Consider the following 17,062-nt stretch of genomic DNA (forward strand, 5'->3'; position numbering starts at 1 on the left):
GATGTGTCCAAACTTTTGGTCTGTGCATCTAGCAGCGAGGAAGTGCCAGAAGGGCTGAAGGCTCATTCCACCCCACCCCTCCTGGGCTGAGAAGACAGGTGTCTCGATAGAAGACATATGTAAGGCTGCTACCTGGTCCTGTCCCTCTACATTCCATAGACACGATAGGTTAGATATGGGTGTATCGGCTGACCTCACCTTTGGGAGAAGAGTGTTCCAGGCTGTGGTCCTTCAATAGATTACTTCATCTCTGTAATTCTCTCGTGGTGCTGTCATGGTCGACCGATAAAATCTTAAATTACATACCGGTAATGGAATTTTTCGGAGACCATGACAGCACCCTTATATTTCCTCCTTTCACGTTTGTGGGAACACTCCCCTTTTATTAATTATAATATCACACTCAATAGGTGTCGTCTGGTATGGCAATTTTGTGATTGTTTGCTGTGTTTATTAACCTGGCAGTCCTCTCAATGCTCTGTAATCCCAACTGAGGCGGGAGAGAGGTGGCGCCCTTTTAAGCCTGTAGGTTTCCTCTCCTTGGTGGGCGGATCCCCTCTCTCGTGGTGCTGTCTCTGAAAAATCCCGTTACCGGTAAGTAACTTACGACTATACATTTGATGGAGCAATCAAAAAGTTGTACCCCAAAATGGTATTAAAAACGGTCTTAGAAAATTGAAACACAAGCCAAACAATTTGTTTGCAAAGTTTAGAATTTTTTAAAAGCAGTAAAATGTTTTCGTTTTCTTCTGCACCATTTCACTTTATTTGGAATTCATTGCCCTTTTTTTTCTATATGTTGCACAGTAAAGTGAATGGCGTCTTTCAAAAATGCTGTAATTTTGTCCCACAAAGTACACCTCAACCCTGCTGTATTGAATAGTGTCTGTGTTATTCACTATGTAATATGTGTTTTTTTATTGTATACTAATGTATAGTGACTAGTGATGATTGAGCGTGTTCTATGAACCCATTCAGCGAGCATGCTAACAGCCGTGACACTTGCAGGCACGGTGACCTTAAAAGAAATGCCGAGCATGCCAAAATACTCGGCGAGCACCTGAGCGTGCTCGCCGAAGGGGTTGATAGAACACGCTCGATCATCACTAATAGTGACCAGATGCCTCTAAGGAATCTTTTTTGGCCTCTGTTTTACTGGTGCTTGAAGTGCAAATTTTTGTAGCTCTAATGATTAAGTAATATGCAACTATGTGAACTGCAATTGCCAATTAACAATTTAAGGGTATCCATCAGATATACCCCTCCCTCCAATTCCCATTCATGACCATGCAGGATTTGGAAAGCTAAATCCATAGACACCTCTATATCTTTTATCTGTTGCTGCATTTCTGAGTGCTCTGGGTGTAACGGAGCACTAACCAAGCCTCAGCCTTCCAAGGTTGCTTCCCTGCCCAGCACCAGCCTCTTTATCTTGATTGATAGCTCACTGTCAGTTTTTTGGGACGTCAGGCACCAAGCAAGGAAAATCAGTGAGCTAGACACTAGCACTGGGAACTTTCCCTCCGTACATAAACAAAACATAAACCAAAAAAAAAGCAATTTGGCACGTTACTTAATTTATGTAGATTTATAGAATGAAATGTTGGATTTCGTACGAGCTCGATCCATGTTTTTCACAGAGCTCATATCTATTATAGTCTAGGGCTGTTCACATATTTCTGTGGACCGCGTATTTTTCACCGAAACACGTTGACCTGTCGGACTTTGATCCAAATCAAAGTTTAGAGCTTCTCGGATGCAAAACAAAGCTGATGAAAGTCTGAATGAGGCCTTACTCTATTATTTATTTTTTAAGCAGCGTTCATTCCAGGCTGCTGTACACATGAAGAGGGTTTACACACCTAAAATACATATATAAAACACAGAAACAAGCTACCATTGACAGACTAGTATGGAGGGAGACACTGCCACTACGATCTAACAGTGTGGATTCTGGTGTCTCGCTTCTTCCCTCAGGGTGTATTCCAAAAGCCTCCTCCAATAAGCAAGTTCTGGACAAGCTGCAGGTGGAGAGGGAGTGCGGGATTACGGTGAAGGCCCTGACTGCGTCTCTGTTTTACACTTACGAGGGAAAGAAGTATCTCCTGAACCTGATCAACACTCCGGTGAGTGTGACGTTTCTTCTTGATTTGTTTCTCTGTGGTCTTGTTGCGGATGTTCAACTGGTCACGGCGGTCGCGTGACCTGTCACATAACTAAATGATGTCATGGAAGGTCCTTTCACACCAACGCGAGCCGTACAAGAGACCGGACGCAGTGGAGAAAAGACCGGGGGCCATCAGAAGGTAAGTATAATGTTATTTTCTCCAATCCCCTCCATGACAGCACACCTGGAGGTAGCCTCCCCATCCTAATTAGGGACAGGAAAACAAGAGGTTAAATAGCCCCTTCCCGCTACAATCCCCAGTGTTTTCCTGTCCCTATGGGATGAAGAGGTTACCTGGGGTGCCTGCAGCCGGCAAGCAGGGCCCTATTAAATTTACCTGCCGGGCTGCAGGGAGCGATCGCCTCCGACCTTCCTTCCTTTGCAGCTCCCGTGTCTCCTTGAGAGCGGGACCCCCCACACACACACTCGCCTGCGTGTAAAGCCGAGTAGGGTTTTGGGGGCTGGGGGCCTCCTGTAGCTCCCCGGCCGGAGTCTCCTCTGTCCTCCATGGCGGCGTGCCGGAGGTCAGGCTTTTGGCCAGCGGGACGTCACTTCTGGTGCGTTCCACCGTGGAACGCATGGGGCCGCGGCGGGAAATTCAAAAGGAGAAGCCGCGGTTTGCCCTGAAAATGAGGATCCTTCACCAGTTGGTGAAAATTTGGCACTGGATCTCGGTCTCCCCTATAAAAGACCCAGATGAGAAGACTCCATTAAGGTAGGACAGAATATTCTGCTACTATGGAGGGTGCTGTTCCAAAGCCTGCGTCTGCAGAGCCCAGCGCTAACCCGGCCCCAGTAAGTACTAGGTCCTAGGTTATTCCCCACTCTCTTTTGAGCAGGATCCTAAATATATTTTAAATCTCCCCTTTTTTTATTTTTAATTTAGGGAGACAAGGATCCGGCACCGACAGTGGGAGAAAGCACTACAGTTTGCAAATGTGCCATCTGTATAAAAAAGCTGGCTTCAGGGCATAAGAAACCCCTATGCTGGAAATGCACTGACAACATTGTGAAGGAAGAACAGCCTTCCCTTATGGAAGAAGTCAGGGGAATGGTTCGGCAGGAAATACAATCTTCCCTAGCCTCCTTCTCAGAAGCCAGAGCTGAAGGTCCATCTCCCCCCAAAAGGAGAAAATATACGGTTAGGGAGACCTCTGATTCAGAATTAGGGTCTATGGAGGAACCGGAAGAAGGGGTCCTAAGTGAAGATCATGAGGAAGATAGGAAATATTACTTTTCGTCTGAGAATATGGAGGAATTGTTGTCGCAGGTGAGAGACACGATGCAGGTGGAAGAGGAGAAGGAAACCCGTACAGTTCAGGATGAAATGTTTGGCGGTCTGAAATCCAAGAAGAAGGTAGTGTTCCCTGTGCATGACAACATTTGGAGTCTTATTTTGGATGAATGGGAGTCACCTGAGAAAAGGCTTAGTATGGCAGGAGAAATGAAGGATAGATTCCCTCTAGATGAAAAGGCGGCTAAGCTATGGATGGAAGTCCCGAAGGTTGATGTACAGGTGGCAAGGGTTGCGAAGAAAACAACCCTTCCCTTTGAAGACTCGTCACAGCTCAAAAATCCTATGGATAGGAAGATGGACAGCCTTCTAAGGAAGGCATGGGAAACATCGGCGGCTTCACTGAAGACTAATATCGCTTCAACTTGTGTAGCTCGTTCCATGTTCCTCTGGCTCCAACAACTAGAGGAACATCTCTGGAAAGGTACCACTCAAGAGGACCTCCTAGCATCTCTTCCTTTTCTGCAGAAGGCCACTGGATTCCTAGCGGATGCCTTGGCGGAGTCGGTCAAGATTGCGGCAAGATCGGCAGCATTATCAAATTCTATGAGAAGAGCTCTGTGGTTGAAGATGTGGAGTGGGGACAACGCATCAAAATCTAAGCTTTGTTCCATTCCATTTAAAGGAGAGTATATGTTTGGGGCGGTGCTAGACGAGTTGTTGGAGAAAGCATCCGACAAGAAGAAGTCTCTGCCAGAGCCAAAGAATCCAAAAAGTTTCAGAAAGAGACCATTTCTTCTCCCTCAACAACAACAGCAGCAAGCATTTCAGTACAGAGGCAATGGTAAAACTGGTCGCTGGAGTTACACAAAAGGGGGAAGAGGTAGGAATATCTTTCAAGGTTCTAGGCAGGACAGACAATGACGCCAAGAAGGTAGGAGGCAGAATTGCGAGCTTCCTTCCTCAATGGCAGCTTATTGATTGGAAAATGATTTGTCGTGGCAACAGTAGACCAGCCAGCGGCTTACTACCACGTGCCAATTCATCCGGATTACAGAAAATTTCTCAGATTTGCTGTAACTCAGAACCGAGAGGTACTTCATTTTCAATTCAATGTACTCCCCTTCGGCATTTCGTCAGCACCCCGCCTGTTTACAAAGATCATGGCAGAGGTAGTAGGTTTATCTAAGGAAACTGAATATCTGCATCGTCCCATATTTAGACAATTTTTTGGTGATGGTTCCCTCGGTTTCAAGTTTGGAAAGAGACCTCCAGATGACCCTCCAGATCCTGGAATCCTTGGGATGGTTGATAAACTACCAAAAGTCAGATCTGATTCCCTCCACCAGGAAGACCTCCTTGGGAATTCTCCTGGATTCTCAGCAACAAGCCTCTTTTCTGCCAAAAGAGAAGCAGATTCAGTTGAGGTCGAAAGTTTATGCACTAAAGAACCAGAGAGGAGTGTCATTAAGATTCGCCATGTCCGTCCTCGGGTCCATGACCTCATTTATTTAGGCGGTACCTTGGGCTCAAGCGCATTCAAGGGTCCTTCAAAACTACATCCTTTCCTGTTGGGACAGATCTCCAAGTTCCCTCTCCAACAGAATTCATCTGCCAGAGAAGGTGAAAGCATCTTTAAATTGGTGGCTCTGTCCAGGAAATCTGGAGAAAAGTTCAGCATGGATTCAACTTCCCTTGTTATCCGTCAAAACAGACGCAAGCAAAAGAGGATGGGGAGCAGTAGTCTCCCACGTGGCCTTCCAAGGGGTCTGGTCGCAAGAAATAGCAGAGCAGTACTCAAACTTAAGAGAAATGAAAGTGGTGGAAGAAACCCTAAGGGCAGCCACTACTGTGCTTCAGGGGTCGAATGCCACAGTCTACTCGGACAATATGACAACTATAGCCCACTTGAGACATCAGGGAAGTACAAGAAACAGGAGGTTACAGATGATCTCCGAAAGGATCTTCCCCTGGGCGGAGCATAATCTACTATCCTTATCGGCTCTGCATCTGAGGGGCTCCGACAACTATCATGCAGATCTTCTGAGCAGAAAATACATTCATCCAGGGGAGTGGAGCATGAACTCGAAGATATTTCAGATGATTGTTCAAAAGTGGGAATACCCAGATGTGGACCTGTTTGCGAACCAGGAAAACGCAAAAGTAAGAGCCTTTTTCTCTTTGAAACCCGAGGATTCAGCAACAGGGATAGATGCATTCGCTCACCCTTGGAAAGTTGGGCTCGCTAATGCTTTTCCCCTGATTCTGTTAATACCAAGGACTTTACAAAAAATCAGGTCGGAAGGGCTCAAGACTATCCTAATAGCTCCAATGTGGCCAAAAAGAGCATGGTTCGGAACATTGAGCAGTCTAAGAATGGATGATCCATTGATGCTTCCTCGAATCCACGATCTGCTGCATTAGGGCCAGATTTTCCATCCGGCCCCTCAGAATTTGGCTCTAGCAGCTTGGCTTCTGAGACCACCCTCTGAAAAGCCAGAGGCTTCTCAGTACAGGTGATCCAAATGTGGCGCCCTGCTGTGCATTGGTGCCACAGAACCCAGAAGGGTGCATGGATGGATTTCTCCACAAGAGGCCCTCACTAGATACAAACACATCTACCTTCCAACTCATACCAGCAGAGGGAGCCCAGATAGGGATATATATAGGGAAGGTGGAGCCAGGCAGCTCAGTTGATTAGTGAGTGCTCAGAGTCAGAGCAGAGCAGGCAGGCTGAGAGAGAGCCTGAGAGCGTGCCGACACTCAGATAGCGGTGAAGACGCAGCACGTCAGCTGCCTAGTAGTGAGGGCCCCGAGTGTGGCCGACGGCAAGGAGAAAAAGGGGAGTGAAACCAAGGGGGCAGAGGAGCACAATAAGCTCACCCCATTATATCTACCGGACACCGGATCCGCGCCTACAAGTCCCTGACAAACCTGAAGGCTAGACACACACAGGATCAGGAACCACGAAGGCCCCGACGTCCAGGGAAAGTGGTTACCAACCAGAGGTCCTATTTCTGAGCATCTGGTGAAGTAAAAGCAGGACACATAAGCTAGGCCCAGTTGCAGGCTGGCCAGGAGCATACATAGGGACAGACACGGATCAGGAGGCCCTATACCTGCTCCCTGGGGAGAAGTCCAAAAGTGCGCCCTTCATCTGGAGTACCCTGGACCGTACCTAACAGCTGTACCAGTAAAGGAAATGAAGCAAATCCCCTGTCTCTGTCCGTTACTCCTGCTGTGCCATCGCTTTCCCTGCACCACAATGCTCAGCGCAACCTGCATCATTTATACTGCCCTGAGGCCTGCTCCACCTGTGGGGAGCCATTCCATCTCAAGCTGTCCTGACATCTGCCTCAGAGGACTGTTGCAGCGCTGGTGATCCTCACCAGACACCACAGGTGGCGTCACAACAAATTCCCTACAAATAATTCCTTTTGGCACTGACCGCCCTGGGCCAGCCACCGCGATAATCCCCGCAGGCAGTCTTAGGCCCGGCTGCCGGGTGCCCCGCGACACCCCTGGGGGCGAGTCACATACACTGCAGAAAAGCAGAAAACCAGTCACAATTTCCATCTATGGAAAAATCTAGAAAGCTTTCAAGCTATGGTATGAGCCTCGTCCATTAGATCCCTTTCGGCCTGACGTGGCCAGAATCTTGGATTTCCTACAGAACGGTCTGTCTAAAGGATTAAGACCAAGCACGCTGAAGGTCCAAGTCTCGCCTTTAAGTTCCTATTTTGATGCTGATTTGGCCCAAAACAGATGGATTAAGAGGTTCATGATAGCTGCTTCTTGGATTAATCCAACAAGAGCTAAAATAGTTCCACCTTGGGATCTCAACGTAGTTCTTAGAGGCCTAACTATGCATCCTTTCGAGCCAATAGCCGAGGCACACATAGACAAATTGTCTTGGAAAGCGGCATTGCTTATAGCTCTGACTACAGCCAGAAGAGTGAGTGAAATCCAAGCCCTGTCTATCAGAGAGACTTATTGTCGTATTTTGGAGGACAGGATCATCCTCCAGTTGGATCCTTCTTTTCTACCTAAAGTGTCGTCTAATTTTCATATGTCTCAGCCAATAATTCTTCCGTCATTCTGTCAAAATCCATCAAATAGCAAGGAAGAAGAATTCCACGCGTTGGATGTAAGAAGGACTATAATCCGCTATTTGAGGCAGACTGAAACCTGGAGGAAGGATCAGAACCTATTTGTCCAATATGGAAGCCCCAATAAAGGAAAGAAAATTGCAAAAATATGCTAGCAAATTGGATTAAGAAAGCAGTTTGTGAAACATACATAGTTCAAGATTTGCCTCCTCTGAAATCTTTTAAAGCTCTTTCTACTAGAGCTATGTCGGTCTCCTGGGCGGAAAAAGCTAGTGCATCCATTGAGCAGATTTGCAGGGCAGCTACATGGTCGTCTGTCCATACCTTTGCTAAACATTATAGACTAGATGTAATATCTAATAGAGACTTAGCATTTGGAAGGAAAGTCCTTCAGGCTGTTGTCGCTCCCTAAAATTCATTCTTTGGTATTACTCCAGGTGTGCTGTCATGGAGGGGATTGGAGAAAATAGAATTAGACTTACCAGTAATTCGGTTTCTAAGACCCTCCACAACAGCATGGGTAGTTCCCTCCATTTCTTTGATTGGAAAAATCCTTAGTGTTAATAAATATTTAGAGCATTCATACTGTGTGGTCCTTTGAAAACACTGGGGATTGTAGCAGGGAGGGGCTATTTAACATCTTGTTTTCCTGTCCCTAATTAGGATGGGGAGGCTACCTCCAGGTGTGCTGTCGTGGAGGGTCTTAGAAACAGAATTACCGGTAAGTCTAATTCTATTTTTTTTTTTTTACCATTTTTATTCTTTTTTTCAACTATTAACTTGTTCACACTATATAAATACATGCCGGTTGCAAGGATTTATATAGTGTGACCAAGTTGTCAAGCACTTTCCAAGTGATGCTAAAATCGCTTGGAAAGCGGTTGACAACCCGCATGCGGACATGCATGTGAAAAATGCTTCAGTTACGTTTGTCCCTGGCAGGAAAAACGCATGTAAAATCTGCATGCGTTTTTTCTGCCAGGGAGATGCAGAAACACTCAGGAAAAATCCGGAGCATTTCTGCATCGTGGGCATGTGGTGCCCCTGAGGGTTCAGTCGCCACAGAGGTACTGCACCTCACCCAGAGGTGTGGTGTCTCCCTTCACTCAGGTAAGATGGGAGTGCTGCAGAGAACCCCCCAAAACACCTGCATCCAACATTACACTGCTTCAGACCGGCTGGAAGGGCAACATGCAGAGCGCAGCTGCTGAGCCCTGTCCCTGGCTGGAGTGGGGGAAACCCAAAGGTAGGGGGAACCAGTAGTGGGTGTGGGTGGAGGAAGCAGTTAGAAGGAGCACACAGTAGGTATATAATGGGAAGCAATCTTAGGGTGGCAGTTCAGAACAGAATCGTCAGTCAGTACAGTACAGACGGTCAGTGAGGACTGTCTGGGAGCAGAGGCTCAGCAGGAGCTCTGCTCCACAAGAAGGGCCCGGGATAGAGGCCCCGGAGGGGAGAAGGGAGTAGGCTCCATTCTAAGAAGGGATCCCAGGGGTATGGCGCGTGCAGGACAGCACCCATACGCCCCGCATCTGTCAGAAGACAGAGGGATCGGTTGCCCCATTCTAATCTCCAGGGGGTCAGGTTGGTCCCGGATCCGACGTACAGGAAGGACTTCAGCATACCCGAGCGGGATTGAGAGTGGGCAGCGCAGGGCAGCAGGGAGAAGGACCTAGTGTGAAGATGGTCAAAGTAGGAACACGAGAAAGTGGGGTTCTGCCAAGCATTCCTAAACTTCCTGAGGAAGGATTGAACCCCTGCCAGGGTGAACATGGCGCAACGTGGGACGCCTTCACCTGTAACTTGCACTTTTGTGTTTCCTGAAGAACTGTGAATTAAAATCTTGGACGACTGCACTGAGTTGCCTCCGTCTATTCCTTCACTGGTGCCATTTCCCTCCCTGCACTACAACGCCCAGCGCACCCTCCATCTATTTACACTGCCCTGAGGCCCACTCCACCTGTGGGGAGCCGTTCCATCTCTAGCTGCCCTAACATCTGCCTCAGAGGACTGTTGCAGCGCTGGTGATCCTCACCAGACACCACAGGTGGCTTCACGACAAATCCTATAAATAATCCCTTTTGCACTGACCGCCCCGGGCCAGCCACCGTGATATTCCCCAAAGCAGCCATACGGCCCGGCTGCCGTGTGCCCCGCGGCCCAGGGGGCAGCGAGTCACCACTTGGCGTCACGAACAGGATACGTGACCAGCCTGCCATCTGCGGGTAATGTGCGCCTAAAGAAGTGTTTTCTGCCTTGAATGTGGCGCCCGCCCCAGAAGAACAGGCGCCATTATGTGCGTGCTAAAGAACAACAGAATGGAACCTCCCGTCGTGGGCCGGGTCCCAGAATGGCTCCAAAAGCAGGCCCTGCCCCTTGCAACAGTGACTGTCCGCATAGATGTGTCCGTCAAAGCGGGGAGGCCGACACAGGGAGTGACCGACAGCAAAGTGCCATGGGACCGCCCCCGAAAGAGGAGAGGCGGTGGAGAGAAGCTGTGTAAAGACCGGGAGGTGTCAGGCCGAGCTGACGCAGTCGCGGGAGCAGGTCGGAGTGATGTCCCTGTCCCAAATGCGGCTGGCGCTGCTCCATCCCTGGTCCCCCTGCAGCCTGAGGCTGATGACCAGGCTGGGTCAGCCTGCAGAAACCAGGGGTTCCCCCGGAGGGGGCCCCACTGTTAAACTGTTTTAGTTAACTGGACTGTACATAAGTTGCCCGGAAGGGTGCAGTTGACTTCATGTTTGCTACCCAGTTACCCGTCAGGGTACAGAGACTGACAGGCTGAGGACTGTGAGAAGCCGGACGTCGACATTGTACATAGTTTAGCACTTCTTAAAGTGCATCCTATTGGTTTTATAATTACAAATATACCTCAGAACAAAAACCCGTTTGGCGTGGCGGAAGACGAGGTCCAGGATTGGATCGTCTATGCCCTGCAGCCATGCCCAGGGCCTACGTTGAGGGTTTGTGGACGGGTCCCTCATGCTGCTACTGCTGCACCCTGGTGCTGGAACTGTCTTGAAAATTGTTTTATATGACAATACTCTTATGATGTTTTATAATGTAACCAGTAACGTTAAAAGAAATGTGCCTCCCATAAAGGGAAGAAATGTTGTTTTATGGTCAAATATGCTGATGCATCTTAAAAATTTTGCATGTCAGTTATGCCTGGTTTTGCTCTGTTCCAGCCCATGGACGTGCTGTGTTTTACCGGGGGGGGGAATGTGGCGCCCCTGAGTGTTCAGTCGCCACAGTGGTACTGCACCTCACCCAGAGGTGTGGTGTCTCCCTTCACTCAGGTAAGATGGGAGTGCTGCACAGAACCCCCCAAATCACCTGCATCCAACATGCAGAGTGCAGCTGCTGAGCCCTGTCCCTGGCTGGAGTGGGGGGAACCCAAAGGTAGGGGGAACCAGTAGTGGGTGTGGGTGGAGGAAGCCGTTAGAGGGAGCACTTATACAGTAGGTATATAATGGGAAGCCATCTTAGGGTGGCAGTTCAGAACAGAATGGTCAGTCAGTCTACCATTGGGCCCTATAAGACGTTCTTCATCTCCCGTTGCAGTGGGGTTTTTATTTGTCAAAAAAAAAGACTGGGGGTTGCGCCCCCGCCTTGATTTTCGCGAGTTTAATCGGATCACGGTCTGGGATGCATATCCTCTCCCTCTCATCCCCGACCTCTTTAGAAAAAAATTTGGCTCCTACGATTTGATTAAACTAGACCTCAGGGGGGCTTATAATCTCATTCACATTGAGGAGATGAGTGGAAGATGGCCTTCAATACTCCTGAGGGGCACTATGAAAAGCTTGTGATGGCATTTGGGTTGACTAATGCTCCCGCTTTCTTTCATCACTGTTAGTGACATTTTTAGTCATCTGGCAGGTAGATCACAACAAACCAATCTTGATGACATATTAATTTACTTACCTCCAGTCACATCAGGTACATATCAGGCAGGTCTTACAGATACTCAAAGATAATAAATTATTTGTCAAACCAGAGAAATGTATGTTCTCCATTCAGGGTTAGTTCTTATCATTCACCGTTTTTGCATGGATCTGGCCAAAGTCCGGACGGTACTGGATTGGTATTATATTCAAGACTTAAAGGCATTACAAAGTTTTTTGGGTTTCGCCAGCTACTACTGTAAGTTCATCAAAAACTTTTTGGTAGTGGCCAAACCTCTGATGGACGATTTTGCCAAATAGAAAAAAAAAATTAAGATTTTATTATTTTACTCTCCATTCTTGTAGCTAAACACAATCCAGCTAAGTTTAAAATTGAAATGAAGCCCCTGTACCCCCCTCTCTAAGTGCTTCTGTACCAAGTCTTCCCTGGTCCAGGATGGTCTCTATATCACAGGCTCCAGCAATAACCTATTGACACATGATTGTGGCAGCCCTCACGTGCTGATATATCACAGTGCCAATAGAAGTGGGAAGCGGCACAGAAATCACAAAATAAAGGCAGTGTTTGTGGTAATGCAAGAATCCAGCAAGCAGAGTAATCCACACGTCATACAACAGCCCAACATGGATGATGAAAAGCTGCGTCTTCAGGCGTCTGTGTAAGAACATCACATTTTTGTTTTCCTTCCAGAATAAGCACCAAATGGAATAGCTGAATGCCAGGATACGGAGACCGGCGGGGGACAGGGAAGCGCTGTCCGCTGGATTTTGTGCTGGTTTCACAAGCAGTCACCCTGCAGTTTTCTCCGGATAATGCTGTGGAGACTTTTCACAACACATCTAATAATTGTGAACCTTCCACTCACATGTTTATTATCTTGTCCGCTGGTCAGACTGGGGGGGATGAAAGCTGGACAAGGGATGAAGAATGATCCTTATTACATATAATGGGTGCACTGAGCGATTGTGAAAAGTCGCAGAGGACTGAGAGCAGAAGGGCAGAGGGTTTCCTCTTCCTCACAGGGACCAGCACAGAAGCCGGAGCAGAAGGGCAGAGGGTTTCCTCTTCCTCACAAGGACCAGCACAGAAGCCGGAGCAGAAGGGGAGACAAGGGCTGAGCCACTTACACAGACAGAAAGCTGAGGAGAGGAGGGCATGTTATTACTCCAGGATCCGCTCCATTCATTCCCTATGTGGCATTCAAGCGCTGAGCTCGGCTTTTCCGGAGCCCCATAGAGAATGAATGGAGCAGCAGTTGATCCCTGACTTTCCACTCCTTCCCGATCAGACGATGGCTCGCAGCAGTCAGACCCCACGATCAGTAAGTGATCACCGAGCCTGTGGATAAGTGATAACTTGTTTTCTACAGACATCCCCTTTAAGTAATGGAGCATGCTAGCAGAGAAGGTGGGAGGAGGCGCTGGTTACAGGGGAAACTTTACCTCTGGAGGCCGCATTTAGGGCATGTGAGGGGCGGACACTTCCCATATTCATCATTACTGAACCCCCGCTCTGTGCGGCTCTTATCTGAGCTGCAGGAGACACAGCAGTTACTAATCAGCCGCTCTCTGTTCACTTGCAGCCGTCCGAGCTCTGCTGTGCCTGTTAGGGGTGAAGTTCGGGTCCTTCGAGGCATCTACTATGCAGCCTGCACAGCAGATCACAGCCCGAGCACAGCGTCTCCGGGTAAATCTCCACCTTGTGAGTTGCTTCTTGTGCAGCAGCCCCATGCAAGTTGCTCTGCTCTCCTCGGCCAGCTCCTGCTGAATACTGAGCTCCTCTGCCCAATCTAGGAGCTCAATAGCCCTGATCACGTCAGTGGTAGCCCAACGCTGCCTGATCAGATTTACAAATGGCAAACTAATCAGCCCTAGGTATTTCTAATATGTGCAGAGCAGGCGACATAAGTCTGACCGGTGTCCTCATAGACCTTTCCTCAGCCGGGGTCTAATAGGAGCAGTAAAATGGCCGTCATGGGGTCCATTGTTAGATCTCAGCTGCCATAGAAACTCATTGGCACCATGATCATGCCTCCCTCTCCTGTCTAAAGTGCCTAAATGCTGTGGAAGCCCCCTACTGTGTCATACAATGGATTAAGCTGCCAGGATCAAGGTTGGCTCCACTGTGGGCAGCTGAGGCAGGAGCAGGACTGTGTTACACAGCCACACTTCTGCCGCAGATCTTGTAAGGACCTGCCTGATGATAATGTGTCCTATAGAGCAGGTCTTGGTACCGGACTGCCCTGTACATATTTACCACTAGCTGGGAACCAGTTACTTACAAGGTCTAGTTTCGAATGTGTTTCCAGGATCTGTAGTTATCAGCATTTTATCCTTAAGGCCGAGTTATAATATCACTGTAACACTCTCGCCCTGTACCTGTATACCTGCCCTGTGTGCTGCACAAAAGTATATAACAAAATGTGTGTACACAGATATCTCCTGAATGGTATTACTGCTAGATCTCCTGTACATAGAAATATGAGGTTCTTAGCGCACATTTTGAGCAAATTGTGCGAGCCCATCTGCCAACGTCAAGGCGACCTCTTCAGATGGGTCCCTACACTAACATTACACTAACTTACTAACTGGGACTAGTTTTTTGTATTATTATTATTACCACCATTTTTACTATTTATTATTATTGCATTAATGCAATTAATTGTAACTGTTATAAAACGAATTAAAAAAATGTAATTCTAATTTTTTTTTATTAATCTTGTGATTCTAATAATGGTATTACTAAAATTCCTATGCCTAAAGCTGTTGATTCAGAAGAAGGCAAAAACCCCAGGACACCTTCAGCCAATTTGTGTCACAGGGGAAAAATTCCTTCTTGACCCCGGGAAAAGGCAATCAGTCCTAGGACCCTGGATCAAACCTAATAATGTTATTACAAGTTATATAATATTACACTAATTATTGTACTACTGGAGTTATTTTAATTTGTTTTTATAAATCTATTTGATATGGTTATTATTACATTGTGCTATCTTATTACAGTATTATTCTTCTTTCCTTTCACTACTAATACTGCCCTATACCTACAGTGTTGATCCAGAAGAAGGCAAAAACCCCAGGACACCTTCAGCCAATTTGTGTCACAGGGGAAAAATTCCTTCTTGACCCCGGGAAAAGGCGATCAGTCCTAGGACCCTGGATCAAACCTATTAATGTTATTACAAGTTATATAATATTACACTAATTATTGTACTACTGGAGTTATTTTAATTTGTTTTTATAAATCTATTTGATATGGTTATTATTACATTGTGCTATCTTATTACAGTATTATTCTTCTTTCCTATCACTACTAATACTGCCCTATACCTACAGTGTTGATCCAGAAGAAGGCAAAAACCCCAGGACACCTTCAGCCAATTTGTGTCACAGGGGAAAAATTCCTTCTTGACCCCGAGAAAAGGCGATCAGTCCTAGGACCCTGGATCACACTGCTATTCTACCTACTACTATTACTACTGTTATTTTATTACTTTCTTACTATTATCACTAGTATTATTACTCATATTACACTAATACGGATATACTACCACTATATTACTACCATCCCTTTCCCCCTAGGGATCTTAAGGTGCAGTTCTGTCCTCCTCCTCCTATTCTGTCCTCCTCCTCTTCCATCCTCCTCCACTTTCGTCCTCCTCCTCTTCCGTCCTCTTCCTCTTCCGTCCTCCTCCTCTTCTGTCCTCCTCCTCTTCTGTCCTCCTCCTCTTCCGTCCTCCTTCTCTTCCGTCCTCCTCCTCTTCTGTCCTCCGCCTCTTCCGTCCTCCGCCTCTTCTGTCCTCCGCCTCTTCCGTCCTCCGCCTTTTCTGTCCTCCGCCTCTTTCGTCCTCTTCCTCTTCCGTCCTCTTCCTCTTACGTCCTCCTCCTCTTCGGTCCTCCTCATCTTCCGTCCTCCTCCTCTTCCGTCCTCCTTCTCTTCCGTCCTCCGCCTCTTCCGTCCTCCGCCTCTTCTGTCCTCTGCCTCTTCCATCCTCCGCCTCTTCCGTCCTCCGCCTCTTCCGTCCTCCTTCTCTTCCATCCTCCTCCTCTTCCGTCCTCCTCCTTTTCCGTCCTCCTCCTCTTCTGTCCTCCTCCTCTTCCGTCCTCCGCCTCTTCCGTCCTCCATCTCTTCCGTCCTCCGCCTCTTCCGTCCTCTTCCTCTTCCGTCCTCCTCCTGAGACGTAATAAATAGCATTAAAGCTGCAGTAATTATTTATATTATATATACACACTGCTCAAAAAAATAAAGGGAACACTCAAGTAACACATCCTAGATCTGAATGAATGAAATATTCTCATTGAATACTTTGTTCTGTACAAAGTTGAATGTGTTGACAACAAAATCACACAAAAATCATCAATGGAAATCAAATTTATTAACCAATGGAGGCCTGGATTCGGAGTCACCCCCAAAATTAAAGTGGAAAAACACACTACAGGCTGATCCAACTTTGATGTAATGTCCTTAAAACAAGTCAAAATGAGGCTCAGTATTGTGTGTGGCCTCCACGTGCCTGTATAACCTCCCTACAACACCTGGACATGCTCCTGATGAGGTTGCGGATGGTCTCCTGTGGGATCTCCTCCCAGACCTGGGCTAAAGCATCCACCAACACCTGGACAGTCTGTGGTGCTACGTGACGTTGGTGGATGGAGTGAGACATGATGTCCCAGATGTGCTCAATGGGATTCAGGTCTGGGGAACGGGCAGGCTAGTCCATAGCTTCAATGCCTTCATCTTGCAGGAACTGCTGACATACTCCAGCCACATGAGGTCTGGCATTGGGCACAACCCCCATCTGTGGACATCTGGCCCTCATCCCACTCTCATGGAGTCAGTTTCTAACCGTTTATGCAGACACATGCACATTTGTGGCCTGCTGGAGGTCATTTTGCATGGCTCTGGAAGTGCTCCTCCTGTTCCTCCTTGCACAAAGGCAGAGGTAGGGGTCCTGCTGCTGGGTTGTTGCCCTGCTATGGCCCCCTCCACGTCTCCTGGTGTACTGGCCTGTCTCCTGGTAGCGCCTCCAGCCTCTGGACACTACGCTGACAGACGCAGCAAACCTTCTTGCCACAGCTCGCAATGATGTGCCATCCTGGATGAGCTGCACTACCTGAGCAACTTCTGTGGGTTGTAGAGTCCGTCTCATGCTACCACGAGTGTGAAAGCACAACCAACATTCAAAAGTGACCAAAACATCAGCCAGAAAGAATTGGTACTGAGATGTGGTCTGTGGTCTCCACCTGCAGAACCACTCCTTTATTGAGTGTGTCTTGATAATTGCCAATAATTTCCATCTATTGTCTTCCATTTGCACAACAGCATGTGAAATTGATTGTCAATCAGTGTTGCTTCCTAAGTGGACAGTTTGATTTCACAGAAGTTTGATTTACTTGGAGTTATATTCTGTTGTTTAAGTGTTCCCTTTATTTTTTTGAGCAGTGTATATTTTCTCATGTCATGTATTTACTACTAAAAGTAATTTTTTACATTTAGGTTTCATTAAGTGTTTTACACCGACTATTACAGACTTATTGTTTCCCTGCACATTCAAGTTTTGTGTTTTCTTTGGGCATAGATCAGCTAATAGGCACTCAGGAAAAAAAAACAGATTAAAGATCTACAAACTCTCCCTTAAGACTA

The sequence above is a fragment of the Phyllobates terribilis genome, unplaced genomic scaffold (genome assembly GCF_046119375.1).
Source record: "Phyllobates terribilis strain yellow unplaced genomic scaffold, ASM4611937v1 Scaffold_203__1_contigs__length_3528282, whole genome shotgun sequence".
NCBI classification, from domain to species: Eukaryota; Metazoa; Chordata; class Amphibia; order Anura; family Dendrobatidae; genus Phyllobates; species Phyllobates terribilis.